Source organism: Cavia porcellus, unplaced genomic scaffold, assembly GCF_034190915.1.
Source record: "Cavia porcellus strain 051 isolate PalLab524CR breed Dunkin Hartley unplaced genomic scaffold, mCavPor4.1 scaffold_1, whole genome shotgun sequence".
NCBI classification, from domain to species: domain Eukaryota; kingdom Metazoa; phylum Chordata; class Mammalia; order Rodentia; family Caviidae; genus Cavia; species Cavia porcellus.
The window spans coordinates 87757096-87769421 of record NW_026947484.1 but is presented as its reverse complement, the minus strand read 5'-3'; the positions used below and the strand labels follow the sequence as shown (position 1 = coordinate 87769421).

General features: G+C 36.3%; 1 pseudogene; it reads left to right on the top strand.

The window, feature by feature from the left end:
* LOC100728715 (protein DEK-like) overlaps positions 1-11807 on the top strand; it is a 58857-nt pseudogene extending 47050 nt beyond the window's left edge.
* Positions 11808-12326: the final 519 nt, after the last annotated feature.

Sequence of the window (12326 nt, the reverse complement as noted above, 5' to 3'; positions counted from 1 at the left end):
AGAACATACAGTTTAGCTAAGAGGTTATCATTTTGCATTGTTAAGAAAGGCTCCATGTGCTGCCCTGTTGTTGAAAACTCATGGAAAGCAGAGGAATTTTTAAAGACATTTTCTCCTTTGTGCTCAACTCCCTCCACCCCGACCAATCAATACCTTGTGGTTAAGCCGGACCCTGACCTGGACGTGCTCTGTGGCTCTAATATTACTACTCTATAGACGATGAAAATAAATAATGTGTACAGGGTTCTGGCCTTTCCACAAGGCAATGTGGCAAAAAAAAGTGCTGCAAAATTCTCTATTATCACGACACCTATTCCAATCTAATCACCCAAATAACCTTCTCTGTATCAGTTCAGTGGTCTTTTCAAATTACCATTTACATATGTTTCCACTGAACCCTTACAGAAGCTATTCCAGCAATGTACAAAATGAAAGAAAATAAAAAGAAAGTGCATTTTGCAAGATAAAGGGTTTCTCTTTTTCCTTTTAAATAAAATGAGCTGGGAAGAGGCAGAGAACATTTATGATTCAGTAATGGCCAAGAAATGATGCTCTCTATCTCACAAATCAAAGAGCCCCAAGCTGCAAAAGCTTCAATTTTGAACAGAACAGCTCAGGGCCAGGCAAAATGTCATCCTTTTTATAGGTTCAACACAATTCTTCTGTTTTTCATCTTGCAACATAGGCACTAGATCAGCTCTTCAAGTCCCTGGGATGTCTGGAATACTGACTTGTGTGCACTTTCTAAAACATAAGGTCAAGTGTGAATAAATGCTACAGGAAAGAGAGGAAATAGAGCGGCCCCAAAATGCCTGAGTAGAATCTTGACTGCAGGTGCGTCGTGAAGAGCTTTTAGTGTCCCAGAAACGCCCCCTGGAGCTCGCCCACATGTGCACTCACACTAATGAGAGCGGCCAGCTCAGAACACGATGAGGTCTGCAGAGATCCTCGTGTTATACTCTGTTCTTAGTTGCATTTCAAATTTGGTATTAAGGAATGAACATGATTCCAAGGGCCCATTATTGAGAACAAAATGTTACGGAGAAAAGAGCAAGCTTTGAACTTTATATACCTGTATGAATTCTGACTCTCATAATGACACTTAAAACTCTGGTATCCCATAAGTATACATTTAAAGCACTCCTTGTATGAGTCAATGGATTTTAACATTATAATATTGTCCCTTTCTAATTACTTCTTCCATTACAAAATTTTATTCCTATATTAAGAAAACAAAATTGAACTGAAGTACTGAAGGAATGGCAAAATAACTCTGCACTCCATGGAGGCAGACACACTTTACTCACAGCTGACAACTTGTTTTTCATTTAATAATCACTAACAGCAATTCCATACTGCTTTGTATACCTAACTGTACCAGAAACCAAATCAAAATTCAGATTTCTTTATCCAACTTATTTTTATTTACTTACTTTCATAGTGCTGGGATTGGGCCCAGTATCTTAGCACAAGCTAGGCAAGTGCTCCATCGCTGAGCTACATTCTGAGCCTTTCTCCCTCTCTCTGACTCTCTTTATTTATTTGGTACCAGGGATCAAGCCCACACTTGCCAGGCAGGTGCTGTGCCACTGAGTTATATCCCCAAGAGGATCCAGGTTTCATACACCAAATGTTAAAGCTCAATTTTAAAAAGTTTGAATTTCTGTGCATATGTGGTATTAACAAATTAAACACTGTAAGAATAAAGACTAAGCTACTACATGTATATATTTATTTCATAAATGTAACTGACCATCCTGCAATGTGATACCAATATACAAAAGACGTGTTTTGTCCTTAACAATAAATTCAAAAAAGTGCCATAAAGCTATATTCAGACATAACTGTGACAATGGAATCAAACTACTGCCATTGGATAGGGAATTGAATTGCTTCTGTTTTCATTCCTCCATCTTTATTCCAAGTTGGCTATTATTCATTCTTTCATGACATTGCTTTTGCTTCAAATGAAATACAGTACCTGTAGGATTCCAGGAGTGAGGAGTGGATTTCAGAATCACATAGGGTCTGTGCTACTTCCTGTCAATTATTTCACATATTACCTGTGCTACTCCTGACCACTTTATTTATTCATTTAAATCAAATACTACTACTCAAATTGTTAATGCTATCACCCAAAATGGATTATAATCCACTAAAATCTAGAGTTCTACACAGATTAACTTTTTAAAAAAATTTTTAATTGAACATAGCCATGAGTAAGAGCAGAAGTTGTACCCCAGGCTCAGGTATGGGTTTGATCTGTGAATTTTTTTCCCTAGAAGTAGAATCTAATGAGGTTATAAGTGAGCAAATGATAGAAAGAAAAAAAGGCGACAAGGGAGGAATTGATTGTGAGAGGAGGTCTAGGGTAGACCTGAAACCTTTCTCCAGCCCAAAACAGAGATACCTCACTCTAACTCAAGAATGAATTTTGATTCCATCCCCAAATATGTATCCCCCTTTGCACAAAATGAAGAATAAAATACTCTGTGCAATTCTCTGACTTTTTTTGCAACACTATGAATGATTGATCTCTACAGGGCAGCCATGTAGATTGGATTAGGCATTATAATTCAATTCCTTTAGTAAATAATACTGGCAGATTTGATGCAAGATGTTTGGAGTTAGAAATCTTTTGTCTGTCCCCCTCATGGATTATGTGACCTGGGAAGAATCACCTATTCTCTTTCAGCTGAATTTCCTTACTTTAAATATCACGTAACTTCCAAAGTCATTGTAAAAATGAGGTATTTTTCATAAACCACTTAACACAGTTCTTGGAATACTGTAATATGAAAATACATAAACACAGTTTTTGCAGTCTTAATTTGTGAAGAAATTTTTACCATAAATGAATGGTAACTGATAGATTAAAAAAAAAAACAACAAAAACCAAAGGCATAGAGGAGATTGGCTAAAAAACAGAATTTTGCAAGCAGAGCAGTTTAGCAAGCTGTTTTTGGTACGTTTTGAAATAATGGAAAATTCGTTGAGCTTTACTTGTACTTTTAATTTTTGGATTATGATCAAACACATCTTCAGCCAGTGTAGATTAATTTTCTATACTTGAAAGATCATATATAATTCTGTTTCTCTGTCAACATCAAGGCAGCTTCTTCATCATTTTTATTGATTTCCAGGTGAAGTATAACTTTTATAAATTATTTCTCAGTCTATCTGTTGCCAATTCAATAAAATACATATTGTAATTGACTAAAGACCTATGGTGTAAAATCCATCTCATATTGAATATTTTAAAGTACTTAGTCTATATCTTTATAGAAATTGGAAATTTTATAAATTAATCTGGTAAAATATATTTGGTAGCCAAATATGTCTAGTGAAGTTCCTCAGTCATTTGCATTTTTATCAAGTTTTAAAAATAACAGTCTTAAACCATTTTCAATCAATGCTTCATTCAGAGCAGATCAGGTATGTTGGTATAAGTATAATGTTAGACAGAAAAAAATGAATGAAACATGGTATTGGATCTACTGCAGAGTTAATTTGCTGATTTAAAAAAACAGATTAACAGACCAGCTCCATATAATAAAGCAATAAATAAGGTAGTGATGTGTTCAGTGTGGTAAGTAGCAAGCAAGTATTTGGAGATGTGGCACAGTAGATGATGTTTGAGCTGAAGTTTGAAATAAAGGGTTAAATCACCTAGAAGATGAAAGGTAAAAGTGTCATCATGCAGAAGATGAAGGCAGACAAAGACACTGAGACTTCCATCAGTAAGGAGTATGTGAGAGGTTACTGGAAGATATTATTTAAAGGAAATGCTCTAGGCAAAGGATTAAAAATCTCTGCTTATGTGGATTTTATATCTTGTGCCCTTCACTCCCAGCCTCTATCTCTGAGAGGTTGGAACATGCTGGAAATGCCTGGCATTTTTCAGATCAAGCCTTCAACTCCTCTTTCCTAACCTGGAAATGCTGGTTATGGAGGAAGCCAGCCAGCCCTGGGTTAGAAGCCTGATTGTAATAAACTATGTGGAGAGCGCATTAGTTACATGAACAAGATGAAAGGGCCATCTGCAGCAACGCCCCAGAAATGTGGCCCAAACCATCCTGGACCCTGCAGGTCAGATGAGCCACAGGTTTAACATCATTTGTATCACCAGTCAATACCAGAACTACTCTCTTTGACTGCTAACAGAATTCCTGACTTTACAAACTCGTAAAAATATGAGAGAATGGATGTTATTTCAAGTCACTAATAGTTAGGATTTTTTTTTTTTTTTTTTTTTTTTTTTTTTTGCATATAAGTCGAAAACCAGAACAACAGGAAGAACAAGGTAACTGCAGTGTGATGGAAGGCCTGGGATTCTGTATTCAGCATTTTGGATATTGAATGTTTCCAAGATTAAAGTTGTAAAATTACTCTCCCAATGTACAAGACCCCTCAAAATAGCATTGGTCAAACAAAGCCATTTTAATTCTGTCACTGTAATTCAGAAGAGGAAATTTATCACCAAGAAATTTGGAAGAACAGAATTACGTTCTTCCACACTTCTAAACTGATTGTTTCAATCCTTACAGATAATAATCACTGTGCTTAAATGAGCTCAAAAGAGCAACAGAAAATTGTAACAGAAAAAGGATACAGGTGCACATGTATAGTCACTCAAAGGAAATTGTGCATCAGTTTTGAAACATGACTAAGCAATATGAGAGGCCACTGAGAGCTGATCTGTAAGGATTGAAACAACATTATAATGATAACGGCCAAGTTTATAGTACTTATTGCATGCCAGATATAGCTTCAAGTGTTTCTCAGACATTAATTCATTTAATCATTATAACAATTCTGTGAGATAAGAAGTGATTTTCCCTCACTGCTTACAAAAGAAGAAGCCAGTTCTTATGAAGGTATGAAGCTGGTGAAGGCCATGTAGCTAATGAGTGGCAAGGGTTAGAAGACCCAAGCAACCGCATTCCAGACTGTGTGGGGTTAATAGTTATGCTGCGGTCTCCTCCACAGTTTTGTATTTTAAGTATGTTTGTCTGAATGGTCAGCATAATAGGCAAGATCTGCCATTTTAATAGGCTGTGCGCTCCCTGAGCAGCAGACAGAGGCCCTTTCCTTTGGGCTTATGTTTGTTTCTCTACTGCTTTTGCAAGTGACAGTCACACAAGCATGCAACAAATACAAGGTGTGATAAAAAATATGGTTAACGTTTATACTATAAAAAGTACTGCCCTAACAGACATTGCTATTGGTGCTACTCAAAATTTTCTCCCTCAGTTCAAACATATTAATCTCATCATTCTTGCCACTTCTCTAAGCTGTTCTGGAAGTCTTCTTTCAAAAATGTTTTAAGTGGGGCCATCATGGCTGCTTCAGTATCCATTCAGATTGGTCATTTTGACTTCAGAGAACAATCAGAAGTCACATGGTGAAGATCCTGTAAATAAGGTGAGAGACAGATGCATCATAATGTTCTCAGGCACTCGAACTGGCTTTTCTGTTTTGTACCACTCAGCAACAACATGCACCTAATTTTTGAGCATAATTTGTAAAGATATTCAGGAAAGAGGATTTTCTGAATTGCTTCAGAATGTGGCAAGAACAGTGCAATAGTGTGCTCAAAGTGACTGGGGGTATTTTGAAGGCAGTTAACAGCAATGCGTCTTATGCTGTAAAAACTGTTGTAAACACTGTCTGTTTCAATCTTATCTCACACCTGCTGAATGGCTGAAACAATGCACTGATGACAGGTGAACCCTTTGCGTAAACTGTGGTGTATGAAACACTGCCTTATTATTTACATGCCGATGAGATATATGAAAACATAATAATCACTGTGCTTAAATGAGCTCAAAAGAGCAACAGAAAATTGTAACAGAAAAAGGATACAGGTGCACATGTATAGTCACTCAAAGGAAATTGTGCATCAGTTTTGAAACATGACTAAGCAATATGAGAGGCCACTGAGAGCTGACCTGTAAGGATTGAAACAATCAGTTAAGAAGTATGGAAAGAAAGGAAACAGGATACTATGCCCACATCTTTAAAATCTAAAGAAAAACAAGTGTTAAAGAAAAATATGAGAATCCAGAACACACAAAAAAGTTAGAAAGATAAGGCTTTTATGCTACAAACAAAGGGTGACTCTAACAGGGGCTGTTGAGGGAGAAACGTCCTGGCAGGGACTAGCATTGCCAAGTCCGGGAAAAGAATGATTCAGTCGAGGAAGTGAGAGGGAGTTAGAGTGAGTGTTCGGAGTTGAGCCTGGAAGGCAGGCAGAGGACAGAGTGCTACCAGTAGTGTAATAGAGGTTAGGATGCTGCCATTTCTTCTGAATGCATTGTGGAGTGATTAATGGGTTTCAAACAGTAAAGTGACATTATCAAATTTGCTCATTTGTTACGTGGCTGTAGATCTGAGGGTGGGTATGATTCTACTGAATGTATGTCATTTAGGGACTTTGCTTGGCAACAGAGATGCAAAGAGGCTATCTTTCCATTTCCAGGTGTCACAATCCTGTAAAGGTAGAACTGTCTGGTAAACAAAAAAGCTAGTAAACTATTTTACCTTATAGTTCATGTTTTTTGTGCAGTACAGACTAGGGAGTGCAGACTAGAGAGTACATTCTAGGGAGACTGGAAGCAAGATTTGGTGGCAGAAGTTGGAAAACAGATTCTAGAGGGAGTGAGAGAAGTGTTACAGCTGGATCAAAATTGAATTTGAAAATTCAGATTGAGATTAATGGAAATTCAGTCTGTGCTTCCTGTACTATGCAAAGGGAAGGGACATATGAAGCCAAGTTTTGCTGCTCTGTGCTTCCGAATTCCATGGATGTAAAATATTCCCAGAAGTAGCTCTGGGATGTAGAGGAGCAACCATTTTCTTATATGGATCCATTGCTTTTCCCACTCCTTGATTTTTCATCTGGGCAAAGGAAATGGAGATTTGTTACCTCATGATGAAATTCTCTACCTTTGGCCCCTTGGCAATGTGTCATGAAGCTTGGATCTTTATATTTGAATAGAATTTAGGCCAAATAGTAGGTATTTCCCTTAGTTTTAGATTAGACAAATAATCAAATGAGCCTCAAAAACCATATTAACCTCTGTCTCACTTTTCTGCCATGAAGGATGAATTAGATAGAACAAATGAGCTTTAGTGGTTCTGTCTGTGACAGGAGTGTGTCCATGTTCAGAAAAGTCACTGCTCCTAGGTCTCATTGTTTATTACTGATGATCATGATAATGATAGCATCCTTTCGTTAGGTGCCAGCTACACACCTAAGGCTTCATATTTGTTTGGTATTTTAATTTTCATTTTCTTATTCTTCCATTTACTGCTTCTAACATTAGTTACTTTTATAGTCAAAAAAACTGAGGCTAAGTGAGGATAAATCCTTACTCAAGGTTACACAACTAGTGAATGACATGATTTTAAATCAATTCTCTCTGACTCTGTAATCGTTCATATTTGCAAAACCATGCTGACATCATCGTCTTAAACTTTAAAAAAAATTGAAATATCACTGAAGTTAGAATAGGTGTTTAGAGTACAGCCAGGTGTTCAGAGTGCAGGTATTACTCTGATCCAGAAGAAAGTCTTACTCAGCTTCGCATATAGTGTGAATAATAGCATCAAAAATGTTCAACATAAATCTCCCAAGACCTCAGGCCTGGATTAGTATGCTAATGTTTAAGCTGTTGCAATATTTCACAGCTAGGAATAAATGGCTAAACATAAAAACGTGTATTTAAATGTAGATGGATGTGCCTATAGAGGCACCAAAGGCACTATTAATATTATCCACACATTTTTATCCACTGAGGATGGAGGGCCTTTAAAAATGGCAGTGAGTTGGAACCATCTTGTTGCTAAACCCTGAACCACTTGGCTCTGAGGCTGAAATGGATCAGAAAGAGCTGTAAAGAGGTTGCCTGAACATTTCCATCATCATTGGAGGGCAGTGGAATTGCTGCTTTTAAGGCTTCTGATGGCCCAGCTCCTTATTGAATCGGCATCTGGTGAGCCCCAAAGGCAAAGCCCACCATGAGGAGCCACTGGAAAAGGAACATTCAGAAATACTCATGGAAAGCTCGCTAGTTATACAAGGGGAAAAATGACAAATCACTCTAAGAAAAATTTATAAGTGATTGTGTCAAAGAGGGCAATGGAAGGCCTAACAGTTTTGTTTCACAGTGGAGATGAGCCAAGGTGGGCTTGACAGTAGGTAGGTTTAATAAATCATATTTCATTTGCTTCCATACCCAAAGTGCTGGGAAACACAATCTTATTAGATAACAGTGAGTTTTCCACTTGCACACAGCTTTAACACTCACTCTGCTTATAAGTAGCTCAGGGTCTAAATTTTAAATATACATATAACCCATTTGTACAAGACATAAGGAGCATGATATTTACTGTAACTTCAAAGTCATGATTTAATGTATTTGATGCATCTGCAAAAATGCAATATGATGTGAAAATATAAGGGATTTGAACTAATTCAGGCCATTGATAGTGCTAAAACCATGATGGTTTGTTGCCCTACACTATAATTTGTAAAAAATACTAAATTTCAAGAATAGCTTAGAAAGTCCTGGTGTTTTCCCATTCATGTTATTGAGGCCCCTTAAAATCTATAGCACATGAAATCAGAGTTAGAAATTTCTGTATTAGTAGCAGGTTGCTAATGAACAACCAAATTGCATTTAGATAAATATTACTATAGACTGTTGCGGTTTCTGTGATGTAATAACAGTAGCTGTTATTTTTATCTTATCAGATCATGGATTCTATTTCAGAAAAATATCCTTTCCTCCATATAAATAGCTACAGTGATTACAATAGGATATTTCAAGATCATAAAATTCACCAGCTGATGAGCTATTCTAATTTAGAGAAGTCAACTGAATGAAATGCTGATTGACACAAATATTCTACTATTTAACCAAAATTCTTCTATTGTAAAACAAACTGTGTGCAAGAGGGATGCAATCTATGCTTGAGACCTCCCTTCTCTCCTTTTTCTCTTGCAATACTCTACCTGTGAGATCTTCTAAGATATATTTCCCAGCTTTTTTCCACTATGGCAACAAAAGTTTTTCATGAGGATGACTCATGCTGACTACTGAGACTGTGTGTGTGTGTGTGTGTGTGTGTGTGTGTGTGTGTGTGTCTGTCTGTCTGTCTCTGTTTAAATACATATTCAAGGAGAACACCTTGAGAACATCAAGAGCAAGAGCAATATGTACAAGTTGCCAAGCATTAAAAAAACAAAATAAATTAAATTACATGTTTATTTTAACAAAGGTTCAGAGAAGAAAGATGTTAATTAAATTGAAGCTATAGGATAAAGCATCGTGTGAGAGGTGAAAAGTAAGCTGAAATTAAGGATGTGAAAAGCGTGGAACACTGTGAGTGGTGAGAATGAATCTATTATAAACTTTTTCATTTGGTTTTCCTTCTCCCACTGGGAAGAACTCTAGTTCTTTATACTGTGTCTCATAAGGCAGGAGTTCAAAAAAAGGTAACAGTCAAAGCAGAATGGGCATCATAGTGAATCTTATTGCCTTCAAGGTAGTTCCCTGTACCTTCAAACTTGATATTATCAAATAAAACAGAATAGAGTAAAATCAGTCAAAACAAGATGGTGAGAGCAATACAGGGGTTCAAATCAAGTTAAAAGGAAATCAAAAAAGTTACTATAATATATCCTGCTATATTGCTTTGAAGCCTAAATTAGAAAAATAAAAAAAATAAACTAATTTTAAAAAAGGAGATTGAGATAAAAGAGGACATAACAACATAACAACACAGGTCAGAACAGAACAATTTAAGCAACATACTGTTTCACCATAAGATAACCTGACAAAATAGTAGTTACCATAGTGTCTCTTTTCTTGAAATATTTGAGTATAACTTTGTATACTATAGCATCAAACATATCAAGACAGTATGAACCTATTCAAGAGAATGAAAGTATTACAGGGTATTTAGAACCAGCTAACAGAAAATAAACAATGGTTTCTATATTACCTCAGCCTATAAAAATTTGTTTATACTATCACATATAATAAAATCCAATAAGATACAACATGATAAAATGGAGACAGAAGAACAACAGCTTGATAGGACTTCAAAACAAGATGATATTAAATCAGCACTAGCTATTGTGATGTCTTGTTTTCTTCAAAATAGCTGTTCATACCATCACAGACAATAAAATCAAACAACCCAGAATAAAATCAACTCAATTAATGAGTGAAAACATTACAAGGCTTCAAAGCAATACAATGGGGAATCATGATTACTACATACTTTTATGTATTCATATCATTTCTTACACTAGGGAAACTATTTGGTATTCATACATGTGAGTTTGATTTATTTCACTTATGAGTATGGTCTCAAGCTGTGCCCATTTATTTATAAATATCTCAATGTTGTCATTCTTTATAGCTGAGTAGTACTCCATTGTATAAAAATACCATAACTTTTTAATCTATTCCTCAGTTGATGGACACTTAGGTTGTTTCCAAGATCTGGCTATTACAAATTGTGCTGCTATAAACATGGGTGCACGTATATCACTGTGGTGTGATGCTTTCAGTTCTTCTGGGAATATGCTTAGAAGTGGAATAGCTGGAACAAACGGGGCTTCCAATCCCAGATTTTTGAGAAATCTCCAGAGTGACCTCCACAATGGTTGCACCAGTCTACTCTCCCACCAACAGTGCAGGAGAGTTCCATTGCCCCCACAGCCTCTCCAGCATTTGTTGTTGCTGGTTTTCTAGATCCTGGCCATTCTTTCAGGAGTGAGATGGAATCTCAGTGTGGTTTTAATTTGCATTTCTCTAATGACCAATGATGATGAACATTTCTTCATCTGAGAATTATGCATTCATCTCAGATGCCTATTTTTGGAGTGGATCTTTGAATTTTGGAAGTCTGATTTTTTTTAATTCTTTATATGTTTTAGACAGAAGTCCTTCATCTGAGGGAGAGTTCACTAAGATTTTTTTCCCAGTTTATGGGTTTTCTTTTGACATGCATGGGCCTGGGCTATTCTTTGCAGGTAAGGACTTAATTACATTTTCAATTCCATTATTAGAAATTGGGTTATTCAGCAGTTTCACATCTTTTTTACCTAGCTTTGGTACTTCATATGTTTCTAGGAATCTATCTATTTCTTCTATGTTATCAATCTTTGAGAGTAAAGGTTTTCAAAATAGGTGTTGATGATCTAAAACAGGTTTTGAAGATCTTGAATTTTTAATGCACCCAGGCAAACCACTGCCAAAGTCTAAAAAAATCTTCTAGCAATGGCAGTCTAAAGGAATAGAACAGTTCTGAAAAGGTAAGGAAGGCAAAGCAAACCAAATGTCTTGAAATTCTGTCAGATGAATCTAGTAGTGACAAAGATGAAAAGAAAAACAAGGAAGAGTCTTCAGATGAAGATAAAGAAGGTGAAGAGGAGCAGCCACTAAAGAAGACGTCTTAAAAAAAAAAAACTAAACAGAAAGCTACTTCTAAGAGGAAGAAGTCTGTAAAAAGTGCTAATCTTAAACAGGTGGCTATCAGCACCACTAACAAGCATCAAAACAATTCAAAAAAATGTGTCTGAGGATAGTTCAGGTGATGAATCTTTAATTTAAAAGCTAAAGAAACCACCTATTGATGATGAGCTAAAATAAAGAAATTATTGGACAGTGCCTATTTGGAGGAAGTCACAATGAAGCAGATTGGCAAAAAGATATAGGAAAACTAGCCTGCTTATGATTTAATTGAGAAAATATTTCATAAAAACAATAGTAGAAGAGTCGATTTCTTGAGATAAAAGACAAGGATGACTTGTTCCTACAGATTGGAGGATCTGATGCACATATTATACCAGCAAAGAGAATGTATTTCCTTTTCTAAATCTTTGTGTTGATAGAACTTACTGTTAAACTTTTTTTCTTAGGTGTTAATATAAATTTGAGTTCATCATTTTAAATTGCATTTCTATGCTGTTTTTAGGTTAAAATGTTGCATGGCAGCAGTTGTTACTTTTACAGTTGTATTTTGTACATTTTAAATTTCTTTATATAAGGCGGTTATGACTTGTTTAAGTGTGCCCCAAAGTCTCAAGTCATAGAGGCAGCTGAAACTAGCATTCATGATTGGTTCGCTGCTTAGTGTTGCAATTGGCAGCATGAATGCTGCACTCACCTGGGGCAGAGTCAGCGTACAACGTAGGGTTGGTAAAGAGGTGTGCCTTTCCCTTTTTTGTCATTTCTCTCTTGTTGCTTGCAGCCACCATGAAGGGCTGCCCCTCAGCCACAACACCCTGCCTTGGAGCCAGCTGAGTA